This window comes from Vidua macroura, chromosome 16, assembly GCF_024509145.1.
Source record: "Vidua macroura isolate BioBank_ID:100142 chromosome 16, ASM2450914v1, whole genome shotgun sequence".
In the NCBI taxonomy this organism is placed as follows: Eukaryota; Metazoa; Chordata; class Aves; order Passeriformes; family Viduidae; genus Vidua; species Vidua macroura.
In genome coordinates, this window is record NC_071586.1 from 10,287,220 (window position 1) to 10,307,345 (window position 20,126).

The window sequence follows — 20,126 nt, forward strand, 5'->3', positions numbered from 1 at the left end:
TTAGCTGTGTTATATCATAGAATTGTGAGCAGAGGATTTCACCTGGGAGAGCTGCTGTGGGTTTATAGAGCAGGATTCCCAGTTGGAAAATGAACCATATGGTGCATATGTCAAACCCAGGGAAGGAGGTAAACCTTACACAAACCTAACAGATTCACTCTTAATTAAGATCAGATGGTGCCTACCATTAATCAGGACACCCAGGCAGACTATTTATAGATCTTGGGTGTGAAATTGTTGTATGAGCAAATTCCTCCAATCATCTGAAATCAGTGGAGTTTCACTGATGTGGATGAATGTTCAACACTACCTTTTGTGCTGGGGGAATTCTCATGAGTGGAGATGGGAACCTCTCTGGACAAGCCATGTGTCTGCCTAAGCTTGGAGGAAGACAACACACAGAGCAGCAGGGAACTCAGAAGAGCTGTGTGTGATAGAATTTGTTTCTGGAGTGCAAAAAGGGTGAGATCCCTTAATTTCTCTGCCTCCTTGCTGTTTCCATCTAGCTCCTTGCTCTTCACTGCGCATTCAGATTCCAGAATGCACAAAGGCTTTTCAGTGTGTCCTAAAAGGCTCATTTGCTCTTGAAAACTTTAAAGATTATTTTACAGAAATGGTGATGTGTATAAACCGAAGAGATCTAAAAGTCCCTAGTGGTCTATAGATGCCATCAAGCCTCAACTGCCAAGTTTAGTTTTTTGTTCTGCACACATTTAATTCAGCCCCAACTGGCTCCTCTTTAAAGTAGCCCAAAATCATTCAGCAATATTGTGTCAGTCCACAAAGGCTGTCACTCTTCTCACCCAGTGGGTACCTTCAGGCTGGTATTTCCTTATTGCTGACATAAGCAAAGAAATATTTCTTTTGTAAGGCAACTTATGAGGGAAAGTTAAAACCATACTCCTCTGGAAGAGTCTGTACATAATAGTTACTATTAGCTTTATTACCTCAGCTTTGGCACTGAGGCTGTGGAAAGACTTCCTTTTTTTCACAGCATTTTTTCTTCCCTGTAACTTTATCTGCACTTTGGAGAAGGCAATGACTCTATCCTTGTCTTATATCCAGGAGTATGGAGTCTAAGAAAGTGCCATACAATTTTTGAGTACTGAGAAGCAAAACACAGTTGTACACAGAATTATTTCCAACAAATTGAAGGATTGCTGTCCCAACATACAAATTTGGAGCTCAAATGCTTCCCCACCTTGCATTATTCTTGCACACAGAATCCCATGTTGATTGTATTGACTGGAAGGAAATAAGGTCACTGCACAGTGAGGCATTGAGCTTATTACTGATGTTTTAAAGGATTGTTTTCCTTAGGTAAGTACAAGGATGTTGATAGCTAAAATATACCGTGTGTTTGTTTTGGGTAAACGTTTTGCTGTAATTCAATTTATGAGAGGGATCTCTCTCTTAAAAGCATTGGACATGTCTGCATACTAATAAGAGATTATGTTCTTCAGCTCTACATACAGGAGAGCCTGAAAGCAGTCATTTAAGTCCAGGAGAAGTATTTTTACAGTGTAATTATGAAATAAAAAAGACAGCACCCAAAATGACAACTGGGGTGCTGGTTTTGTAAACCCCCTTTCTTTGGAAACAAGAGTTGTGTTCATTCTTGTGTTGGAAGACTAGTATGTTTAAATGTAAAATATAAATAATCCATAAGACAGAGAAAACCAGTGAAAATGCCTATAGTTGTGCAAACTTCAGAAGGATGAGAATTGTTTTCCCAGGGTAAGTTTATGTCTATAATGTACCAAAAGGAGTCTGTTGATTTTGTTGGTGTTGGGGTTTGCTTTTTGTTTGTTTGTGTTTTTTTTTTTCTCAATTGTAAACAAAGCAGGAAGTTACTCTGCAGTGAACAATATTTGGGGTGGCAGCCAATTTGTGGTAAGAATAAATTCTGAGGGAAATCCTTTTACATCTCTAAGCATTCAGTCCTCATTCATTCCAGAGTTTGGTAAGTGATTCTTTCCACTATTCACAGTTTAACTGTTTAACATGAGTTCTTACCTCAGAGCTGTTGTGTTTGCACAGCTCGGGGAAGCCCTGACACCAGGCTTTTTACTCCAGATCAGCCTTTGGAAAAGTTTCTTCACTGAAAGGGAGGTCAGGCATTGAAATAGGATGCCCAGGGGAGTGGTGAAATCCCCATCCCTGGAAGTTCAGAAGGCTTGTGGATGTGGCACCAGGGAACATGGTGGTGCTGGGTTAAGGTTGGACTCAAAGATCTTGGAGGAGTTTTGTCACCGCAGGCTTTTAGCTGGGCAATAATTAGTATTTACTCTAAGCTTCTCAGAAGGCTGATCACTTTATTATACTATATTTATTAAGAAACTTATTGCTCTTACAGACAGTCACAATAGAGGTGGACCCAATTGCTCTTGGAATCCAAACACCATCACCATGGGCTAATTAAGAAATTACCTTTTGGGAAACAAATCTCTACGTGTTCACAACAACAGGTGTAGCAAGTGGAGATAAGAATTGTTTATTATTCTATTCTCTGATCTTCTCACAGCCTTCCTCAGGACAATGCCTGGGAAAGCTGTGCCTGCTCTCTGTGGTCAGGGAGCTGCTGCCACAGTGTTTTCCAACACAGATGATTCCATGGGGCTGCAGGTGCCCGTGGTCACATCCCACCTGTGCCAGGCTCCCTGTGCCTCCCGGGCAGCCCCAGGGTGTGAAAGCTGTGTCCTGCACAGTGTCCCTAGGGGCACAGGACAGAGCCACAGGTGTACTCTGTGCTGGTGATTTCCCTTCCTCAGTGGCACCCTGGAACAGAACAGCTTCTTTATATTTGCTGAGTTTTCATTGTCTGTAATTTAGGAGAGTTCCAGTTTGCTCTGGAGGTCTGTTTTATAAGTCAGTCAGAAAGTGTATTCCTGAATCTGGTAAAGCAGAGGCTTGTGCCTGCTGTGAAACATGAGCCTGATTCACAGCCCTCTTGTGCTCTTGGAAGTATTTCCATTGATTGCAGCAGGCTTGGATCTATTCTTATTTCTGTGAAAATTCTGAAATAAATGAAGCTGCTTTAGGACATTGGGAATGAAGGATAGCAGCTGTAGGTAGATGTTATTACTGTGGTGCCAATAATCTCCAACCGCATTAAAGCTGTTACAAGGTGTCCATGGGAAATAGTTCTTTTTGTGTGGGACAGATGATTTCAGAGCTCCATATGACTTTTTTTTTTGGCTTTTCACTCCTGGTTTTTCCTGGTTTCTCTGAGGTTCCTGGCTTTTTGTTCTTTTTTCCCCCATTGGTGTTCTGGTCACCCAGGGAGCCAGTAGCTCATTAGAGATCCTGCTGGATTCCAAAGTTTGTCTTCTCACCTGGAGTTGTGGGCTGACTCTGGCTGGGCACCAGCTGCCCAATAAAGCTGATCTGTCACTCCCCTCCTCAGGTGAACGGGGCAGAGAAGATATTAAAAAAAGTCTTGTGGATCTAGATAAAGACAACGATGGATCACTCAACCATTGCTGTCATGGGCAAAACAGATTTGATTTGGGGAAATAAGTTTAATTATGAAGATTTCAGGAGTCACATGATTCAAAAAATCTCATTCTCTCCTGCATTTCCTCCCCCTTCTTTTCTCTGTATGGTGAGGGCCAGGCTGGATAATTAAATTCTCCTTTATTTAATCACAGAGTGTGGCACAGTAATGGTGCTGCTGATGCTGTCAGTGCCTTGGCTCTGGAACTGCAAAGTCAGCCCAAAAGGACAGTGTGGACTGTTCAGTGCTGGTCCTCCTCAATCTTCATCTCCTCTGCTGAGACAGGTGTCACTTAATGCCAGGAGCTGCGAATGGCCTTGATGATGTGGGGACTTCTAAATGAGGAACATGAATAAAGCTGCTTGCTCAGAGACATTCCAAAGTGCCCATTTGTCATTGTTACTGTCTAGGATTTGGGTCAGAGAAAACCTCTGTCTTTACTAGAATTCTTATTGTCTTGATCATCAAAACCAGTAATTTAATCTCTTAGTCTAAGAAATAATGGCAAAAAAAAAAAAAAAAAAAAACAACCAAACAAAAAAACTGTAGGCTGTAGCCAGTCTCCCCCAAAAAAGACTGATTTTTCTAACTTTAATTGTTTTTTTTTTTTTAATATAAACTCTGTTGTGCTTTGCACCAGTGTATTTTATTTTGTTCATTCCTTCAGACAAACACCTGTGAATTTCCAGTTGTTTATCTGCATTTTTAAATGTAGGGTGTATTCAGGTCATGTTTTTGCCTCCCTTTTCTTAGGCTTACTGTTAGGTCTTTGATAATATTCAAAATAGTCAAGCAAATAACAAACAATACAGATTGTTATTACTGGTTTAACTCTGTCAAAAACAAAGCATAAGGTTTTCCAGGCACTAAGCTATCTTTCTTTTCTTATAATCTTTACTATTAATTTGAATATTATTACAATATGCTAGGTAAATGGGTATATTTACATACGTATCAAGGAATTTTTTTTATGCTTTACAGTAAAAGAGTAAAATGAAATGAAAACCATCAATCAACGACTTTTTCTTTGGAATTAATTAAAAGATAAATGAAGCTGGGTTAACTAAGCTGTTCACTCTGCCAATTTTGCTGGTACTATTTGCATTCATATGTTCTGAGTTTTCTAAAGTAAATAACAGGGGAATAAATTGGACTGTTTTGCATCAATTTCAGATAGGTCAGAAGTTGCATTAAAGAAACCCTATTATATTATTTACAGCATCATCACACCACTGATGCTCCTAAAACTTAAACATTGTGCTCAAGGAATTTTCCTCTTCCATCTCTATTTTTTCCACCACTGCCTTGTGTTTGTTTGAGCTGCATAAAGTCCCAGAAAGCTCTGGCCTGTAGTTTCATTTCTTTAAAAATTAGTCTTCACATCCGAGGTGCATGGGTTCAGATAGAGCTCTTTTCTAAATTGTTTCAATCTGACATATTCATGTTCTGAAATCTGAACCATGACTTCTGGAAATATGGTAATGTGAAAGTTGAAGGGAAGGCATAGTAACAGTACAAAACTCAATACTGGTTTTGCTAAACAAGAGAAAATGATGAGAAATCAGCAAAAAACCAAGTTTCCCTCCTTGGGCCAGCTCTGTGGAGGTTGTTTTTAGCAGTGTGCATTCTCTTCTCTACTGGCATTGGAAAACTCAGTATTTTGGTTCCTGCCTGGTCTGCCCTGTTTGAGAAATGAACCTTAATACATCAATTAAGACAAGAAACACTTTCTGCAGCACACACCCATGGAGATTCCTGATGGCCATTTGGACATAGCCCAAGCTCTTGGGGTGGCTGCCTGTGGTGATAGTCAGATTGGTTTTGTGCATAGCAGCCCTCTGGTGTGGATGGAACATGTTTGCAAGGATCCAATTGTGACATCAAAGCCTTGTTATCTCTGCCCAGGCCTTGGTTGGAAGCAGATCTTTCATTTGCACAGACCCCTGGCTCAGTGCTGTGGAAGAGTCTTGCTGGAGCACAGAGGCTGCAACCACCACAAGAGTTCCTGCTTTTGGGACACAGGAGAGACGTTCCTGCCCACCCAGCTGCAGGTATTGAACCCAGACCTACATATCCACATAGAGACAAAGCTCATCTGTCTCCTCCATCTCAGTTTTCTACTGAGCCCATGACATGGTCCCTTCCTTGTCATCATTTTCCAGCCCTGAATTCCCCACAGGGTTTGCATCATTCAGGAACCTGCCTGTTTGAGAGCTGTTGTCAGGGAATATCTGTGTTTGCACTGGTTCTTAGGGGGAGCAGTCAGGGGCGTTATTTCTGTAACTATGCCATTAATTGTCTCAATCATAGGAGTGAAGTTTCACACACACTTTGAGCCAGTACAAGCAGATGTTACTGCCAAGATCGCCAGTTCAAGCCACCCTATGCCCCTGGCTACTTTTCCCCTTCCCATAATTGCCCTCTTTAGTGAACTTTATTGTTTTCATTCAGATAAGTTTCCTGATCCACTTCCCCACATGGCCACACAGATACTTGTCAGCACGGGTGGAGGAGTGGAGCTGAGAACAAACCTCTGGAATCGTAGGGGAGGGCAGGACTGCCTCTTGTGGTGTCTGTCCTAGCTTAAGCCAGCTTAAAGTGTATGTGAAACTACTGCCTCACATAAAATAGTTCTGTTTTACATCCTGTTCCTTTAGTTCTTCATGGGGCTCCCTCTTCAAAGTGCCTGTGCTGCAAGGTGTGGTTAGAAGAGTTGAGTGAGACAGTATTTGTTATGTATTGGAGATGGGCTCAGTTATTCAGAGTTTGAAAAAGGATTGGATTTTCTCTTACAAGTTGAGAAATCTAGAGTTTATTGCAGGGACAGAGTGGGGAAACAGCTCTGAAGGCATTTAAAAAAATTTCATCTGGTACCATGGGTTTCCCTAGACTCTTGGCTTATTTCTCCTAGGAGGTTTATTGGCTGGTCAACACTCTTGACTCTGCAGCAGCACTGAAAATTTAGGTAGATTTTGAGTTGTTTTATGATATCCATGGTTGTTCTGTCTCTATCTTTGGATTTGGGAGAAAGAAGTAAGGTGGTGTCAGGCCACCTCAGCTCCCTGTCTTAGCTCAACATGCTTTTGCTGCCCTGTGGGTGCTGAAGCAGCACCCAGGACAGGGATCGTGGTGTGGGGGTACTGGGACAGCCTGGGGGCACTGCCCCACGGGCTGGGACTGCAAGGGGCACCTTGGTTTGTCTCCTCCTGCTTCCTGCATGGCTCAGCCTGTGAGGGCACTCCCTCATTCTCATGCAGGGCCACCTTTACTCAGCCTCACCAGTAACGTCACTGCAGCTCAGTTTTAATTGGCCAATTTTTTAAAAGCTGCCACAGTCTTTAGGCTCCTAATGACTCCTAAAACATGAAATGAATTCCTAGTCACTGAGGCCGAAACAAAAATAGAAAAGAGCTCAGTGCCTTCTCCACTGTGGTTTTCTTGCCTTTTCATGGGTGAATTATTATAAAGGAAGCTATGTATCCCAGGAGACATTCATTGTTGTAATGATAACTGGAAAGGGCTTCCTGTTGAGGAAATAATAAGTGTATCCTGGTTTGAATGAACTCCAAGAGAGAAAACTCTGTCCTTCTGCCTGTCCCAGCATGGTGCCCCTCCACAGGGGCCTGATGATTTCTATGTGGAGCACAAGGGAGAAGCTGCTTCTCACAGCACCCATCTCTGGCTGTGTTTGGGACTCCAAATGGGAACCCAAATAGGAGGTAACAGAGCTGGGAACTACATTTACCTCCCTCTAGGTGCCCTCTGCTGTCACCTCCTGTGGAGGAACCCTGCCAGTGGCAGAGTGGGTACAACAGGACAGCAATGGGGAAGGTGCAACGAGATGTTTTCAGTTTGCTTTGGGGAGGCTCCTGGCTGCTGTGGGAGGAGAATGGCTCTCAAGGGAGAACTCTGTGAGTTTGAGAAGCAGAAATTCTACAACAGCAGCCACTCCAATGCTTTGCTGCATTCAGGAGCATTTTAGAGGGAAACCTTGGAGGGTTCCCTTTTCCTAAGCTCCACAGCCTCCAGCAGCCTGGCCATCATTCCTCTGAACCAGCTGTAAAGCCTGTAAATGGGGAGTGCTGTAGACAAGGCAGGAAGGATAACCATGGCCAACAGTTTGGATGAAATCATCTTCCTTTCTGTGCACATCTGCTTCTGTGGACCTTTTGGAGAGTTTGGGTCGTTTACTGAGGAGTATTCCCCCAGGGCTGCGTTGATTTAGATTTTGTTTTAAGTGAGCTGGGGAAATGTATCAGTTCCAGCAGGGAGAGCAGAGAACCATGCCGAGTGTATGGCTGATTGGAAAAAAAAATTAAAAGAATTAAAGGAAATCACTGACCTTGGATTAAATGTTGCTGTCAGCTGCTCAGAGCATGGAGCTTTGCATAGCTGTGGGGTGATTATGCAGATCAAATGCACAACCAACCAGAAAATAGGAATTCTGTTTTGTAAAAAGCTAGAATTGTGCAACAGTGCCACAACAGCATCTCTGCACCCAGTGTGGCTGGGGCAGGGTTCCTTCAGTCTGTATCAATAAGCTACACACACAGAGGCCAATCAAAAGTCTCCTTCGTTCAAAATCCTTTTATTCTAGATAAAAAATTTCATGGTTAATCATTATCATCTTGTTCCCTTGCTAGGTAATTAGTATTGCATTGTTGCTTTGTGCCTTTCCCTATGTTCCCTTCATGTTAGAGAAGTTTAATTGACATTAAAAGAAGAGGAAATTAAAGGGATTTTAATCAGTTGGTCTGTTCTATCTGTTTTAAAAAGAAAAGCTGCAGTAATAGAAAAATGGGCTGGTGTCTATGCTCTCTTATCATCCATTTTGCTGTTCATTACTGAATTGATGAGAATGTCTGCTTTGCATATTTAATCATAGAACTGCTTAAAATACAACTGGTGTTTCTTCCTGTTAGTGCTTCTCTAGGCAGCACTACAGGTGTCAACAGACTTTTGCCTAACTATTATCTCAACTTTTTCAGTTTTCACTCAGAAACCAACACTGTGAGGTGAAAAATGGCACTTACTGTAGTTTTCTCAGAAGATTCTTTGATATCTAGAGTAAGATTTCATCTCATAAAGTGCTAAGTAAGAAAATAATGTTATCTATAAGAACTCTTCAAATCTACAGTTAAAACAGAAGAGTTTGCTTGAAGCTGTTTACTTAGAGATTTTCTGAATCAGGACTTTGGTGCATTAAGCTTGCAGAATCTATAAATGCCCAGTGTCTGAGTTATAAAATGGTTAGTAAACTTACACTGAAGGCAGCAACAGAGTAGTACAGGTCACAAAGAGAATATTTGGACTATATTAAGTATTAAAATCCTGAGAAATTTTGAAAACACTCTAAATAATAAAACCCTTCTAGAATTTGACTCAACCAATAAAATAAGTTTAATGTATTGTAGTGACCTGGATGAAAAGAGAAAAAATTGGTCTCATTTGTCTTAAGCAAAGATGCTGAAAAACTGTTATTGTTTGTCAGTTTTTCCTATTGCGAAAAGCAAATATGAATTTTAAATATAGTGTTTATTGGGCTCTCTTCTGAAAATTGCAACAATAAAGAAAATCAGAGAACATTCTTTAAATAGCCTTGGAATAGGAGTTCTGCAATTTATGGTGTGCTGCTCAGAACTGAACTCAAACATGCCACTACCAGGCATTTAATACAAAGCAAATTGTTAGGGACCTCGGGGTGTACAGACTGGAATAAGCAGGAGGGCTCCCACTGACTCCACTCTGCTCGGATTGAGGCAGTGAAAATGAGATCCTGGCAGTTCTCCAGTGCAGGCTGATGGCAAAACTCCCATTGCCTCATTAGGGGCAGGATTTTGTGCTAGGTTTTGCTAAGACTTCATTCCCACCAAACTTTTATCCTCAAAATGAAGGAAAGCAGGAGATGCATCTCATTGGTCCCAGCTACTGCTGTGCAGGGGAAAAGCAGTTAAATGCCGTGGTTGGGTGTGGCTTTAGCAGCCTGGCTGGTGATGGGAGATGCCCTTCAGGGGCTTTGTTGCTCATTCTTGGGAGGGCAGCCTCTCCTGAGCAGGTGTTTACAAGCTCTGATGGAGTGGAACCAGCAGAGTGATACATTGGTGGGGACAGGCTGTGAAAATGATGGATATGGAGAGGGAAGTGCCTTGCTTACATCCTCTTACTGCCTGTGCTCATTCACCCATATCTCCCAGTCATGGAGGTGGGCAGAGGTTTTCTGAATCCCAAGGAACAGTGCTTCTATTTCAGATGTTTTCCTTTCTACTCCTGGCATGTGATAGCAAGTTGGACAAATTGATATAAACCTCAAGACCCTCCCTAGGATTTATTGGATCCCTGAGCTAAGATTTTCCGGGTCTCAGAGGTCCCTGCAACCCCAGCACCAGTGAATCTTCTGTCTGTGGTGAATGTACTAGAAAGGAGATTTCAACCTCTTCTGTAAAAGAAGCTAAAAAGGAAACTTGCATAATATCCATTCTGATTTGTTGTCCATAGACTAATTTTGGAGATCATTTGAGAACTGACAAAAAATCAGCAGCAGGCTTTTTTCTTTTGTAATTTTGAGACTTGCTGTCCAAATATGACACCTCAACTGTTCTGATTCCACTGAAATGAACACAGACTTCTTTGCTTTGATTTTAATAAACAATGGATTGGTTCCTCTGCCTATGTGTTAGTAATTATGAGGGTAATTTTGTGTGACTGTAGTTACTCCTATGCTTAATTTTCATACTGGTTAAAGGCAGAAGGAAGTTATCAAATAAAAAATTGAAGTGGTTTGTTCCCAGATACAGAATCATGTTCTTGCATTAGAAAAGTTGTCTGACATACTAGATGAAATGCAGATTTCTTCTAGGGGGCCTTTAGCTATTGTGTGCTTAAAAGGAAGTGCATTTGCAATAAAATATATGTTCCTCTCAGATTTTATTTTGGATGTCTTTTGGAGAAGGTGTCTTTGTCTCTTTAAGGGACATCACCTACATGAAAATCACAAACCCTTGGGAACATGTGTGCCTTCCTGTTACAAGTAGATCTGTAAATAAAAGAATGCAAGGACAGGTGTAATGTGATTCTCCTAGGTTTCTCTGTAGCAGTGGTCATTTCCTCACTGAAAGAGAAAATGTATTTCTGAAACTTTCTTTTCTGAAGCCTTTAACTGGGAGGTCCTTAGAGTGACTTAATTTCTGGATCTCCTTATAAATCACCACCTAGGTGTTGGAAAATATGGAGGTAACTTAAAAATGCTTTCTTTGACTTATGATAACATTGCTACAGGAGCGAGGATGTTGTCAGGCTGCCATGAAAGCAGCTCTATGGATCTGGAGAAGCAGAGTGCCAGCAGTACAGGGTAGTTACAGGTTAAAAAACCCCATTCATTTTAAATACAGTAAGTGGGCAGATAGAATACCTTGGAAAGGAGATCTGAGGGAAAAGGAGACTCCAACCCACAGACCTTTGGTTAATCAGCCATCTCCATCCAGCAGTAGTCCCTCTAACAATTCCTGTGTAGAGTTATTTCCCAGCAATGGCATTGGAGGGCATTGCACATCTCCAGTCCTCTCTTTCCCTGTCTTGTTTCTGTGCTTGATAAGCAGAAAGCTTTGCTACAAATTGACAAAGTCCCAATGGTTTCATAGCAATCAGCAGCTTCCTGCAGGCTTTGCAGGATGTTCTGATGTGAAGCCTGGAATGATGAGCAATTCCCTCTGCACTGATGGCTGGGTCCATGGTCACTGCCCAAGTGCTCTGAGAAAACCAGGAAGGTTTCTTGTTGGGCTTCTGGTGGGATTTCTCTGTGCAGAGCCTTGCTCCCTGAAGCTCTACTCTTTTAATCCGAAGTTCTCTTTTATTTATTCTGGACTAGAAGCCTTATAATAAAGGCATGTCAAGTTATTTTAATGTATTAGACCTATAGGATGCCATTAACAGAGGCCAGTGCTGTGTTAAAGCATCGTCATTGCAAGTGTGGCAACTCCACAGCCCTTCTCCAGGGCACCACACCACCCAGGCTGTGAGCCACGGGGAGCTGTACTCTTGCAAGCACAGGTTTGTGCAGTCTGCCCAGTTTCCAGCAGTGCTGGTACGATCAGGTGGCCTTTGGCAGAGGACAGGCTGCCCAGGGAGCCGTGCCACCGGGATGCTCTTTGCGTGTGCCACGAGGGGGAGGCAGATGCTGCTGCATCATCCCCGAGGATGCACGCAGGAGAGGCAGCCCGAGGGACAGGGGAGGGCAGGGAGGCTGCTGGACAGGACCGTGACACTCGGCCCTGTGTTGAGCTGCTGAGACCTCGCTCTCCTCTGCAGGTCAGACTCGCTGTGTTTTCAAACACGGGCGGTGCCGCCGTGTCACCCATTTCACAGGTGGACAACCTGCCCTCCACAGCTCCACTGTGAGCTGACAAGGCTCACTGAGAGGAGCTGGGTGACAAGGCACTGGGCCTGTCTCTGGCCCAGCATGGTCTGTAAGGGGCAAAGATTCCTTCCTCATCTTGTCCCCACACCCCTGGCTGGACAATACTTGGATTGTTACAGCGTTGTTGCATTCTGTGCTGCTCTGCTGCTCCTCAATGCCCAAAGGAAGCCTGTTGCAGGTTTTCTGTTTCAGGGGATACAGGTAGATTTTCAGCTCCCCCACGTGGGAACATGACCTGGGAACTTGCTCAAGCAGAAGTTTTGCTGTGCTTGCTTAGAGAGCTGTGACCTTTCTTCAGAAATGCAAGTATCGCCCTTGGTTTTCAGCAAAGAAAAGATGAGCACATATTTACAACTTCACATAATTATATTTTATGATAACCTGATGCTAATGTGAACACCAAATTGAACATAAGAATCTAATTGTGTACTTCCTGTTGAATAATGCAAGACAGTAGCAGTCATTAGCCTTGTACTGCCTGAGAATGCAAGAGTCTTCCCTTTCTGGAAAGCGCATAAACAGAAGACAAAAAACCAAAATTTTCTCACGAGGTTGTCATTGTTCCTTTCTCTCAAATCAGCAGCAGTGAATCAGATTCCCAGCACTGAGCACTCTCTGGTGTCTGGATGCTTAAAGAAAGGGTGTAAAACATGTTGAACCAGCTAGCAAGCCATCCTGGCCTCTCTGAAACCAGTGGTTGCACTAAGTGCCCATCTGGTTTTGAAATGCTGACCTTGGTCTGACACTGTACATGCTGGTGGCCTCAGCCAGTTCCCCAGCGCTCTGCTAATGTGGCAAAGTAGAAGGACAGGAAAGAAATGAAAAATTTGATGTTGAGTCTGAAGGATACAAGAAATGAAAGGTAGCAAATGGAGCAGCACTCCTGGCAACACCGTCTGTTTCCAGGTAACCACTTTTATGGCATTCTGCAAAGTGTCAGAGGTCAAATATCTCCAGGTTCACTTGCACATTCAAGTTCAGGACTTGGTGTGAGGTCTTGACTTTCAAACCTCTTTCCAGTAAGGAACCTTCCTTGTGGAGAGGGTAAGAAGAAAAAGAGGAATTCTGAAGAAGAGTGCAAGGCAAAAAAAATAAAAACCCTGCAGGCCTAGCTCATTAATGAAATTTGGAAGTGGGCTGCAATGTTTTGACAAGGCTGTCAAAATTATTGTTTTCAAATAACTGACCCAAGCTGTGGTCACTCAGTATTTCTGCAAATCCAGGCTTTAGTATGGGGCTATTCATCAATTTAGAGAACTGAAATGTAAATGTAAAACAAGAGAAATGTACAAAGTGGAGTGAAATACCAGAACAAAGGTTTCTTGATTTGTGCCTCAGCCTTCCTTTCTGTCCTGCTGGTGTTTAAGGGGCAAGGGAAGAGAGCAGAGGGGATCTTCCCCCTGATATAATCTCCCAGCAAGGGAGAATTTTCCTCTTTAGCAGGCAGAAGCCTGGGAGAGGGATTAAAAGAGGCCTGAAGGTTATCCTTATCCCCAGTGAATCATGTGTTTAGTGCTGGCACTGGGAAGAGTGGCAGGATTGAATTCATGGTGTGTTTCCTTTGTCTGTCCCATGGCAGTCACATCACACTTATAAACAGTTCTTGCACTTTTATATCCACCCTGGTGGGATTCAGACTTGCACTGTGGTGGATCCAGGTAGCATCAAGTACCTGGATATCCTTCCTGTGTTAGAGCAGAGCCTGGTGGTCCGTGGATGTGACAAGCCAGCAATGCACAGCTCTGGGTAGGAAAAGCCATGAAGGAGGAAGGAGTGACTGTCACACACAGCTAAAAGTTCAGAGAGTGTCTTTGTGTTTTCTGATTTGCACTGGGAGCACCAGCTGCCAATGCACAGCAGAGGCAGCTCTGACTCACTATTGTTGCTGTTTCTGGCAATCTCAGTATTTGCAATCACCATTGGGCTAATTGTTATGAGCAGTGCCACTCTGCTTCACACTTCTGATGTGTGTTGATTGTAGCTGTATAACAGAGCAGTTTGTAACCTTCTGCTTCTTGTCTGTATGAAAGGGATGTTTCTTTTCACTCTTGTGACAATTGAGAAATTAAAAGCTGTCTCAGCTGGGGCTGTGCATGATCTAAGTCTTGTGCCTGCCTTCTTCTCTCATAAAGCTCCCTCTATTCCTTTGGGCAAGCTGCGCAAGTGAGGGTTTGCTTATGTGAACAAGCATGGGCTATTGTGCCTTCAGATTGTGGGGGGGAATTTCTAAGAATTCAGAATGTATGTATAATTTTCCAGGCTCTGAAAGTGCAAACCATTGCTCCTGAAGTCAAGTCAATGTGATTTGAGGTGAATATGGGCATGGCAGGAGTGTCAGTCCCTTGACAGGATCACCTGGTCAGGCTGGCCTCTGTTGAAGCACTGTAATCACAAGTGGTGTGCTGAGGTCAAGGTGTCCTTCTCTGGCCCAGCCTTAAGAGGCCAAGAAGGATGTTCCTGGCCAATTTACAAACTTGGCTTTGTAAATGTGTCTCTGTGATGTGAACACATGAAAGATGAAAGGAGAATAAGTTTGGATGCTTTTTCCTTGAGCTGAAGGTTGATGATTTACCATTCAGTTTTATACAGGGTATGAGTAGTTTGGGAGACTTCCTTACACTTTCCTTTTCCTTCACATTCACTCTAGAACTGCATAAATCCTAAATTCAAGTCTGGTTGGCAGTGCCAAATGCTTTTCTTTGATATAAGTCAGGTGGGCTATGCTTGGGACTCTGGCATATCTGACATACAGCTACTGTCCTCTCTTGTGAGTTACTGCCTGGCTCCACTGGGTTTTGTCTTCCCGATTTTGGTCAAATGCTTATATCTAATAAAGTTTGTGAGTATTATGAAGATAACCAGCATTATGAGCCCTTCTTATGTCTATAGACTGTCTAAAAATGGTCAGTAAGATTTTTCTTAATGGCAAGACCAAGTATCTCAATGTTTCCAGGGCTGTATTTCTATCTGTACTATGTGCAGGTTGCAAGGTGAGGGACCGTTTTCCTCTGGGGTTGTTTCATTCTGTGCTTACCTTTCCCACTCTCCAGTAAAAATGGGGTTTTTGGATAGATTTGTATTTCCTCTGAGAAGCTAACTTCCTCTTTTGGCAATTTATCTCACTCTTTTTTTTTAATGTCTTTCTTTTAGTTTTTTTCTTTTCTCCTAACCTGTCCAAGAGCAATTTTGGCTTTCTCAATGTCACATCCTTGAAGAGGAACATTTTAACTATGGTTATTTGAGGATTTTAAAGCAGCAGTTCCGAGGCATATTTAAAAAGAATATTATTTTCCTACCAAGAGAAGGAAGCAATGACTATATTTTTCTGTCAGATTGCTGGACTCTCTGCCTTCCCAGGTTGAGTCTGCTTGTGCCCTTGTCCCATTTTTGTTATGGCAAATGCTTCTCTTACAGACTTATTCAGTATTGGTCAGTGTCTCACAATTGCAGTGGTCACCCAGCCATTAATCATCCCTAGAAGTGGAGCTGTGTGACATTCACATTCTCTGGACACAGAGACAAAATTCTGTCTCTCAGGAGAAGCACAGAGAGAAGAAGAGGAAACATTCTTTATCTCTGCTCCTTTGTTTTCCCCGTGAGGAATGTGGTGTGGAGATTGTTTACCTGCAGTGATTGCTGGGTTGGATTTGGGGTCAGTGACCAATGGGATCCAGCTGTGGCTCGGGCTCTCAGCAGTCAGTCACGAGTTTGTTAAGTTAGTTAGATAGGTAAGTAGGAAGTAAGTATGTAGAATAGAATAGTATCTCTTTAAATAGTATATTAATGTAATATAGTGTAGTTTTAATACAGCTATCCTTCAGCCTTCTGATCTGGAACCAGACATCCTCATTTCTTCCTTGTGCCGGGGTTTGCCACATTTTTACTACAGAGCTGAGCCATTTCATTGCTGGGGATGGTCCCCACAGCTGGTGTGACACTCTGCATGTGCTGGTGGCCTCAGCCAGCACCTGGCACAAGGCTGGGGTGTTTCCCTCTGGTGAGCACCTTGCCCACATACCTGCACTGGGACTGCATCCACCAGAAATCACTCCTCCAGGTGAGCAGGGGCAATTTTCTTAGAAGGAAAATTATCCTGGCTGGATACTTCACCTTGCTCTAGCATAGTTGTGAGTGGCACCAGGGTGATTCCCACTTCTGGAGGGAATTGCCTCAAGGATGTACAGGTCATGAATAGTAAGAAATGGCCACTGAACTTCAAATAGGAGGCAAGGTGATTTTAATAATTCTAGCACATACTTAAATACGTCTGTTAATGTAGATTTTAATTGTTTAAGACCACGTCTTCTTGAAAGACCCTGGGGCTTAGCTCATTTGCTGAGGCTTTCAAGGGAGCTAAGGCCAATGCTCTTATGCCTGTGAAAGTTGTACAAGTCTACCCTCTCAACAAAGTGTAACCTACAGATGACAGATGGAATGTGTGCTACAAAACAAAACAGAACAAAAGGTACTGCCAAAAAACACACTAAGAGATTTAGCAGTTGTATGAAAGGAAAAAATTGGGGAAGAGAATGGATCTGATGGACAACATCACAACCCTTTTTCTGGGAAATGGCTTGAAATGGCATGCAACAATGTTTTCTAATCTTACAAGAGCAGAGAAAAGGCTTTCAGCTCACTGCTTGTAGCTTTATGTGTTTGTGGCTTGGCTTTGTACTGAAATACCAATAATTTAATGTTTAGCTGAGAATAAATGTGTTTGGAAGCAAGAGGGTGAGAATGGCAGCCTGCAGTCTGGAAGGATTGGTGTTTTAGGCCTGATTTTTGTTTGATTTCTGAATATAATGGAAATGGTCTTGGTACATCAATAACCAGTAACTTCTTTGAGCTTCTTAAATAAAAAGGGTGAGTGGGTGTTCTGCAGAGTGACATCTTGTGCATGCACAGCTTTTCTTTGGAAGGTTTTGCCCTTTGTCGTTCACATCACTTGGTTACTGGAGCGCTGTCAGGAAGAATTTTTCCTTTCCAAATTATTCCTGCTAATGCTACTTAATTTTTTCAAACAGATCAGTGTATTGACTTACTAGCTCCACTCAAGAGAAAGCAGGACCAGTGCTGTGAACACCAGAGGATAAATCTGTCAGGAGAGGAGCAGGGATTTGTGTTACAGAGAAGTCAATACGAGACTGTTGTCCTGAAGTCCATAATCCATTTAAGCCCTTGTCTCAACACACATTAGTATGTACATTTTCCTGTGGAGTAATCAGCATTTACCCAGAGACATGTCCCTGCCTTGAAAGGTAGGGACAGCTGGGCAGTACATATTTCCAATATGACAAACATACCTAGGAAGCATCTATTAATTATTCCACAAAACTAATACATTGACCCTTTTAAAAATCCACTCCTCCCAAAATGTTTCCAGTTGAGAGACAAATCAGGCCTGTATCATTTTTATTTGGTAGCTGTCAATGTCATTTTCCTCTGAGGTACTTTTTGCAGTATGTGGCCATGATTGTTTCGTAGCTCTTCCTTTCAGATATGCCATGCACATCATCTGTCAGAGCCAGGAAATATGTCTTAGCCTAATTATGGTGTTTGTGAGGAGCAAACTGATCAACTGAGTTCTAGTTTATTTCCAAAGATAGGTCTGAAATGATGTATGTACATAATGTGGTGGCTTTTTGTGTGGTCAGGGGAGATGACAGTGAAACCTGGGAGGAAGGAAGTGGCATGTGGATGTTACAGCTCTTGCTGCTGGTTTGTATTTGGCACTGACCAAAGGAAATGGGTGAAGGATATTGGCTATTTTGCCCCACTTTACTTAACCAGGCATGTTTTGACCTGTGGTTTTTATCAGATGATTAAACTGCTGCACTTGTAGGCAGCTCTCTGCACAGGCATAGTTCTTATAGTTGATGTAGTATAGGCAGAAATGATGCCCAAGGTTTGTTTTCAGTCTTACAATCATGTTTCCTTCTGGAGGCTGATTTCCTGGTTACTCTTTAGAGACTCACTCCTCATGTCTCAGGTTGCTCTACGCTCCTGAACAGTGATTTATTTTACATGTGAAATAGATAGCACTACTCAAAACCTCATTATTTGCTTTGTGTGACAGTGGAAGGGTAAGGACAGTGATTGGTCACGTGTTTTGTAAGGAAAGCTCCCCCTCTGGGATTTGGCATTGCATTCCCTGGGATAACAGAACCTCCTTTTCTCCTCTGTGTGTCTTGAGGATGAAGTGGAGGGTCTTGTTTGGGTGACCTTTTCCTCTGCAGGAAAGGATAAATAAAATCTATGAGAGTTTTATCAGAGTCCATCTGCTAAGGAGAACTTCACAACATTGAGAAGTCAGCTGGATTAAAGGATCAAGATAGCTTTCTGAAATTTCAGGGCTGAGAGTTCTTTTCTGACTGTAAATAACCTATTGCAGGCTTACCACAAAGGACTATACCACATAATGGATGGTAGTGAAAATTCAGCCATCAAATAATTAACTAAATAAATAATCTCCAGAAAAAGAACAACCTAGTACATGTTTCCAGTGGGTTATAACTAATAGGAAATTCTTCATCATTTAAATTGGTCTTTCAGTGTGTTCTTTAATGAAATTACCTTTTTACCAGTTCCTTTTGTGGAACTGATGGGATGTATGTCTTCACACAGAGTGGTAATTTATTGAGGTAGAGTCAGGGTCTTTTCTGGAAATGTTGACACCAGAGTGAGTCAACTTCCCAGAAAAACACCAATGACCTGCATAGCTTGAGTTCTGCATTTACACTGGGCATCTTAAAGACAAGATTGGCATATTTACACACAAGTGAAGCCTTATTCTCAGTGTCTGTTCTTACATTATTGGTATTTCTGGTCTGTTTCGTGTCAGGGGATGGGTGAGATCTTTTTGCGAAATTCCACTGCCCATATTTGTCTTGTGAAGTTTAATGAGTACTTTTTCCAGGGCTGTGCTAATGGAGTCAGCTCAGGGTTCTCCTGTGTCAGGGTGAAGTCCTGAGGGTGGCTGGGAAATGCTGTACCCCTGATGTCAGGAATGTTCTTTGGAAAAGGAGAACAAACACAGTAATTGTATCATTTCCCTTACCCAAGGAAAAATGAAGCCAGCCTATTCAGGAGTAAGAGCTTCTTTTTTATTGGAAGTTCTGTTTCAGAACAAAATTCCAATCTGAAAAAGCAGAAATATCAGTTTCCTGCAGTCTGAAAATGAGAAAAAGTGTCAGATCAGTTCTGCTGCTTCTTATTAGGACAATATCAGAATGATTATTCAAATGAAATAGTTTTAATTGAAATACCAATTTAAAATCACTTTGAATTTGTGATTTAGGTTGTGGTCTTTAACTTTTATGCTTAAATATTAATTTCTGAATCTATAGTGACATATACTGACATGAATCACATTTTCAGCATTGGTGATGCTCTGGTAGCCTTACACAACAAAAGGAAAGTAAAAAAAATGAATAGTTTTGATTTTGTATTCAACTCTTAACTTATATCTCAGACAAATCTAAATTCACAAGCTCCTTTCTTTATAAGTAGAATATGAGGACTGTAGAAAGCTTCATTCTAAACCAGTGTCCTTGAATCCAGATGAGATGGATTGCTTGACCCCGAGGTTATTTAGGTGTCAAGTGTGTGGAAGTGGTTCTTTCTTTTCAGCTTTTGGGAAGTGTCTCTTACCTGACCCCTTTGGATCCAGTGTGTGCAGTGCCTGTGCCTGTAAGTGGAAAAAAGCAGCACCTGAGCTCTCTGACACCTCAGCTCTGGGTGACTGTGATGTCACAGACCATGCAAGAAACCACTGTTGTATTTAATGTACCACTCAAGCTGTGGACAGCTTTTAAGAAATCAGCGATTTTACATTGCTAAATTCTAGTGGTGTTAAGTGGAAAAGTGAACGCTCCAGTGAAAATGGCTCTCACTTTTCCCCACCTTGATATTTTTATTTCCCTTTCTTTCTGATTATTTCACCAAATACCTTCCACTGGCTTACCTTGACCTTTCAAGGACTTGGATAACAGCTTCCTTTCCTCCTTAAAAAATCTTCCAGTGGTTTTGAACAATGGGATAGAAGTGGTCAAGACAGCTTGGACCACTAGAGTGATCACCTGTTGTCTTTTATCACGGGTAATTTTTCTCCAGCCAAGCTGCCTATTGTTTGTCCCTTTCTTGTTCCCAGAGCTACAAATACAATCAGTGAATTGGGAAGTTTTCAGGGGTGGTGGCTGTAATGGGTAGGAACATCCT

The 20,126-nt window shown here is 42.3% G+C and overlaps 1 long non-coding RNA gene across 1 annotated transcript; it reads right to left on the reverse strand.

Annotated features, from left to right (window-relative positions):
* Positions 1 to 3,619: 3,619 nt before the first annotated feature.
* LOC128815514 (uncharacterized) lies at positions 3,620 to 5,331 on the reverse strand. The gene is made up of 2 exons (XR_008439663.1): positions 5,240 to 5,331; positions 3,620 to 3,831 (listed from the first exon to the last, which is right to left on the reverse strand). It is a non-coding gene; the product is annotated as an uncharacterized LOC128815514 (long non-coding RNA).
* Positions 5,332 to 20,126: the final 14,795 nt, after the last annotated feature.